This window comes from Passer domesticus, chromosome 5 (genome assembly GCF_036417665.1).
Source record: "Passer domesticus isolate bPasDom1 chromosome 5, bPasDom1.hap1, whole genome shotgun sequence".
NCBI lineage: Eukaryota > Metazoa > Chordata > Aves > Passeriformes > Passeridae > Passer > Passer domesticus.
Window position 1 is genome coordinate 16,570,161 of NC_087478.1, and position 6,918 is coordinate 16,577,078.

Genomic DNA, 6,918 nt, shown 5'->3' on the forward strand with positions numbered 1-6,918 from the left:
CCCATTTCTCAAGCATGGACACCTAGAGTCAGTTACTCTTGCCCATGGGCAGAGAACTTCTGAATATCTCTGAGAAGGGCCATCCTGGGCCGGCCTGTGCTAGCTCTCAGTAACCCTTGCAACAAAAAAAAGTGTTTCCTTATGCTCAGACTGTTCCTTCTGTGTTTTGGTTTGAGACCATTGCCTCTGGTCCTGTTACTAGGCACCATTGAAAAGAGCATGTCTCCATTTTTTTTATATTCTCCCTTGAGATATAATTGATATATTGATGTAATACACCCTGAATCTTCTTTTCTCCAGGCTAAACAATCACAGCTTTCTCAGCCTTTTTTCATATGAGAGATGTTCCAGCCTTTGCATAATCTCAGTGGCCGTTCTTTAGGTTCTCTCCAGTATTTCCATCTGTTTCTTTTATAATGTGAAGCCTAGAACTCGACACAATGTTCCCCACATTTGGCCTTACCAGAACTGAGTAGAGCAGAAGGATCACCTCCTTGACCTCTGCCAACATTCCTCCTCATGCAGCCCAGTGTCTTGGACTCTAATTAAATTTGGAACAACCATTTCAGAAGAGCAAAGGATCCAATATTCCAAGTCACTTATATTTGATTATAAGAGACCACTTGAGCTCTGGACTTTAGTTTGGCACTCTTGTACCTAAAGAACAAAGCACAGACAGTGGGTTTGACTTTTAATTTCTTCCCATATGAATCCAAAAAAGTGTGTCATATTTCTCCAGCAGTGTGTCCCAATGCAAAGGGAAGTAGGTCAGTTTATATCACAGATAGTATATGTTTTACTCTAGGTGAGAACATGCAATACACTCTCACATGTGAGATGGGCAATTGACATCTGTGGCTCTGACAGTAAAGTTGCCTCCTGTCCATTGTACTCTACCCCACTCCTTTAGTGATACCTGGAGTAGACCTGAACCACTGGATCAGGAGAGAATTTATTTTTTTTTTAAGGCAGGCACTGATACTGGCAAAATTGACAGTTAACAGACGTACTCTGAGGTCCACAGCTGGTACCTGGCTAAGGAAGTGCATGGCAGTACCAGCACCTCTCATCTACCTATGCCATATAAGTTCTTTATTTTCACTGTCCTTTTCCAAGTAGTTCCTGCCCTAAACAAAAGAGTTTATAAACTGTGATGAGTCTCTGTTCAAACGTAGGGCAGTTCCTGGTATGAAGAATCTATTTTGTCTTCAGGAATTCTTTCCAGCTTACATTCTTCTGTGATTCTGAGCAGTAATTTAGGGAAAAAGAAAACATGGATTTAAACAGGAATCTACAGTTAAAAGTAGCTATAAGGTTACAGAAAGTAAGCTTGTAAGCCTAGGCTACGCTACATTCTCTGTAATGGTGAAGAATTTCTATACACAGGGAGCTGATATTTGTGTGGTATGGGTGACCTGCAGACCTGTCCCAGGCCATGTGTCCAGGGGTTGGAACTGCGGGGAAGTCAGAAGAAAGTGTGTTGGAAAAGGGACAAACTAACATATGTTCAGTGTAAAGATTTCACTTTCTCACCTTCAGAAGAAATAGTCATCATCAATAAGGTTTACCTGCTGCTGTAAAAAATAAAATCTTATATTTGGAATTTGGAACACATGGAACAATATTTGAGTGAAAGTTTCAGACTAATAGCATACACTTTCATTTCTGGGTCTGTTTTTGTAGATGTTCAAATACTTTTGTGGCCTGTGACCTTAGTGCCTCAGCTGTGGAAGTAGAAACGAGAATAATAAAATTTAAGAGTTATTTTAGTTGGTTAATTTTCAGTTTTGTTGTTTCGGGGTTTTTTGGTTTTGTCTTAGGGTTTGGGGTTGGGTATTTTTCTTTAGAATTTTAAAAACACTCTATTTAAATGCTTTGGACATTTACTTTGGGGAAGTACATAGATAGCATAAATGATGAAAAAAAAAAAAAAAGGAGTGTTAGCCAATACCCATTTCCCAGTCCAGAGGTACTAACTGTGACAGTCCACAAAATCAAAGAAGAACACTTATGTAAGTGAAAGGATGTCTGATTGAACACTGAATTGTATTTATTGCTTCTGGGTGGAAAAGAGATATTAAATCCCTGTTTGGGAGAAGAGACTGACCTAATGCATGCCATGGCAATTCTCTACAGTCCTTCACTTTGTTTATTCTTAGTGAGTGCATTACAAAGGTGCTCCTTTATACATTTTTACATAAAGCACTTTCTAAATTCAAGCTGCACTAATGCGATTACCGGGAGTATGAGCACACAAAGGCTGGTTTCTTATCCCCACATTTAAATTCTATATACTCTTTCTTCTGCTTCATTTATATTCTGGTAAGCATCTATGTAATTCTTCTTTTCTTTTATCAAATGTATGAGCAAACTATAGCAAAATCATATCCAACATACACAAATGTTCCTTAGCAAATCAAATCTGAAGTCAGAAATATAAATGATGAACTAGAAACAGAAAAACATATTATGTTTTTTCTCAAATAAAAAGTGCTCTACCAACAACAAAAAAGAGACATTTTTCACAGTTAAAGAGTGCAGCAGAACCGTTTTTCTTCACATTAACAAGCAAAGAGGAATTGGAAATTGTTCCTAGACACTTGAAAGAAAAATTGGTGGGCTATTGGCTGCTTTCTGGTACCATATATCTTCATGAAATTATGGAAAGTTTTAAAGAGAATTTCTCAATTATTTTCTTTCTCTTCCCCTGCCTCTTCCCTCCCCCATACTGGATGAAGATTGTTTTGCTGTACTTACACAGATATATATCTATGAACTAATGTTGTTCAGTTTTCACTTTTTGAGGTGTAGTCCAATTTTTTTTTAACTGCACTTTTATTTGATCAGTTTGATTAATCACAGGAAACCTACTTGAAAAAATTTAAATGTTGAGAACTTTTGAAGTATTACATACAGCTAGAATGGCGATTTGCAAGAGCTGCCATCTGTAATCAATGTTTTCAAACAGTGTTACAAGCTGTTAGCCTTTTGGTCTTCACACCCTAAACATAACCTCAAAAATAATAATGACCTGATCTCTCACTATTGAAAATTGTTCTCATTTGTGGCAGAGAAATTCTAGGAGGAGTTTGATAAACTGGGTCAAATACAGTGTTACCTTGCAGACATGGCTTTTGGGGAGAGGAGAGGGGGAAGAATAAAAATTTTATCTCTAACCAACAAAGCAGTTCCTTATTTCTTTCTGCTGAACGTTTTGAAAATTAGACGTTTGCTTTTGCAGTGTTTACAGAGTAATCTGAACTGTGTGAAAGACAACTTAACCAAATAACAAACAGCAAGCATGTGTAAAATTCTTATCCACCCGTTTAACACTCCAGCTGAGTCATCCTGGATTTTGTTGCAATATCTGAACAGCCCAGGAGATATGGCAACTGCTGTTATCTAAAATATTTGTGTTCAGTGCTTTAACACCTAAAGCCCATGAGGTGAAAAGTGCTCTCTTGCTCAGTTTAGGCTTCACTGTGGGAGAGGATGACAACATGTGGGTGAGGAAAAGGTCCAGCTCACAGCTCTGGAGTGCACCTTCTTAGGGACTCTGATGCCACAGCGATGCAGTCCTGCAGATCACTCTTCTAGAATGGAGTGGGACTGGTGAAAGAAAGAAACTGCAATAGGTTAAAGAGATAACAACAGTTCAAGTGAGATCAAAGTCAGCATTTGAACCTTAATAATGCATTGACATTGGATCCTGACATGAAGTGGTTAATTTTTAAATGATTTAATGTTGTGCTTTGCAGGCACAAATCAATGCTGCAACTGATTTACTGAAAAATGAATTGATCTACAACCACTGATCCATTGCAAAAGACAACTTTTAAATTTTGTTCTGAGAAGCTGAGTTTGGGACACCTAAATTTTAATGTTGTAAAATACATTCTACAGGCCACTGGTGTCCAATTGATTATGACAATCAGATTTTTTTTCCAATTAAAATTTTCTCTAAAAGTAAAAATAATTAAAAAAATAAAAATAAACATATTTTATTGTGAAAATCACTTGCATATCATGACAACTTAAAGACCTAAAAGATATCGGTATTTACCATCATAAATTTGTAGGTAGCAAATGTCTTGTATCAAACACCTTGTGGAAATAGTGACATTTTACATATGCATATCCCCAGAGAATACCTCAGCTAAATGCTTGTAAGCATTACTCAGGATGTATTTAAGTGTTCAAGATGTATTCATGTGTTCAAGATCAGGTGGGATGGGGCTCTGAGCAATCTGGTATAGTGGAAGGTGTCCCTGGCCATGGCAATGGGGTTGAAATTAAATGATCTTAAAAGTCCCTTCTAACCCAAATGATTTTATGAGTCTGTGATGTATTCTGTCTGATAGGGGTTTTATGCTTTATCTATTATTTGATTGTGTAATCTTTGATTTTATGAGTATTTCAATAATATGTCAAAAAAATATTGTAAGCATTTTATACATTTTTATGCTTAAGATATCCTTCTTTTTTCTCCTATAAATCATTCAAACTAATCAGTCAAATAACATAAATATGCATTTTTAACATTACAACATTACACTTGAGGTCTTATAAATTTGTTATCCTCATTCCTTTAATAAAGAAATAATTTTTTTTACAATTCTCTATATTTTTTTATACATGATGCATAGCTATTGTATCTAAGAGCCACAATATAAAAGACAATAATGCTAGAAATGTGGATATTCTTTATTTAAATAAATGTTTTAATGTATGAAAATAAATAGCCTAATCTTCAACAAGATGTAACTTCATCAGCACTTTTGATATTAAAAATAATCTATTAATATGTCAATTTTTTAATATTTTTTTTCTTAATACTTACAATATTTGGATTCAAAATGTTTTAGAATCTGAACATCTTTGTAAGTTTCTAGGTATATAATTGGCAAGAGTTGTTTGCTATGATTTCTGAACTAAAAAAAAGTACTTAATTCTTCATAACATCAGTAAAAATTTTGATGAATTATTTGCAGTCAAAAAAGGGTTCCTTGTATTCTCATAGAGCAATATTTATTAAAAATTTATCTCAGTATTTCTCAGAAAATATTATTATTATTTCACAATTTATTTCCTAAAATAATAAAAAGTTTCAAATTGGGAGCACTGTTGGGAGTACTAGAAAGTAGGTTTTTAAAGTTATTTTAGGCCTGTGGTTTCTAGATCTCTGGATTTGTCAGGAAATCTTTGTGAAAGACAATATTAATTCATAAATCTATATTTTGCTTAATAAATATATTGGTCTATGTAAACACACAGAAATAACTTATAATTGGGCTTAATGGATGCAAAATTAAGTCCTATATATTTATCAACACTAAGAATTCTGTTTTTAATCTGGGCTACAAAGCTTTTACTAATATATTTTCAATGGTTAATCTCCAAGAATAAATTGATGCTGGATATGAAGCAAACTATTATGTAACCAGTTACACAGTGTTATCTGGTAAACCACAACATTAAGCAAGTTACATGGGGTTTTAAATGCGTAGATTAACTGGTAATGGATAAAATTGTCATGGCTTAAACTTGAGAGCAACAGTCTGAAAAATATCTGTATAACTCTATGTGGAAACCAGGAATGCTGAAAAAGGACTAAATCAATGTAAAGGCTGGAATATTTCCAGGCGGGCAAAGTAATAATTTGTGTTGTAATTCATATTTATTAGAATAAATAATGGTATGAAGAATGTCAATAGTTAATAAGTATTGCATATTTCCATAAAAAATATTGGTTTAGAGATCCCATGAGTGATTTGTGTAGCAGTGTAATTGCATAAAAATTGCAGACATTATTCAGAAACAAACTGAATCACTATAAAACAGTGTTGCAAGGACAAGGGTAACTACATGACAGAGCTAGAGGCTACTCCAAAGCTGACAATATAATTGTCTAAGGAATTTGCCAAGGAGACAGATGCTGCTGAGAGGAAATAGTGTTTTACTACTTGACATTAGTGTATAGCAATGGCCAAACCTAAGAAAAACATAAGTGAAACCATTCTTCATTCCCATATAATGTTATATCTACTAAAGGAGAGCACAGCACTGTTTGCCTGGTTCTCTTAAACAAATGAGAAATTGACTTGTCCACAAACAATAAACTTTTCAAACTCTGCTATGAATCTGAAATTTTACCTGTACTGCAACACACACTTAGATGCTTCTAAGAAATGGCAGCTTGAGAGAGAACAGTTTTAGCAGAATCATAGTGATCTTCACAACTTTTAAGTTAGCAAGTCAGAACAAATAGTTTCATGTTTGTTGTTCTGGTATTTTGTTCCTTGCAGAATTCAAGAAAGAACTGTCTTGGATTACACTATGCAGACTCTACTGAAGTTCAGGAGATAACTTGAAGCAGAAAGTTCTATTTGCTCTACCACAAAATGCTTAAGTGATACCTCAGGTCAGGGGAGACTCAAGTTGGAAGCATGCATATAAGTAAACCTGCCACCTGAAATTCCGTTTTAGAATGGACCACAATTGCTGTTGATAAGCAAGAGCACAGCTGATATTAATCTTCTGACTTTTTGAACTCAGGAAGGGCAAAAGCTCAGAGTATGCCCTGAGAGATTGCTCTGTGGTGTACACACAGACAACGTGTTCATTAGTGAGAGAAAATGGAGTACAGCTGAGAGCAGGAAATCCACTAGAGGTGCAGGACATTGTCTACAGAAAAATATCAGAAGGAGCACTGTTGGAGAGAGACAAAAGGTTGCCTTTAGGCTGACCTACTGAAGTGTGAAAACCAATAAAGAATTTAAGAAGAATAAAAAAGCACAGGTCCTGTGTAAATAGAAGTTGTTTATTTGTATTTTTATTTGAACTTTGAGTTTAGTGAAGGCTCCAGAGAAAAAGGAAAGGACAGTAAAATACCAAATAAAATGCAATATCTGTTCACAT

At 35.0% G+C, this 6,918-nt stretch overlaps 1 long non-coding RNA gene across 1 annotated transcript in view; it reads left to right on the forward strand.

Annotated features, from left to right (window-relative positions):
• Positions 1 to 6,712, forward strand: part of LOC135301254 (uncharacterized) — a 49,641-nt gene extending 42,929 nt beyond the window's left edge. The window contains exon 4 of the long non-coding RNA XR_010362989.1: positions 6,306 to 6,712. This is a non-coding gene — a long non-coding RNA (uncharacterized LOC135301254). The remainder of the gene's footprint in view (positions 1 to 6,305) is intronic.
• Positions 6,713 to 6,918: the final 206 nt, after the last annotated feature.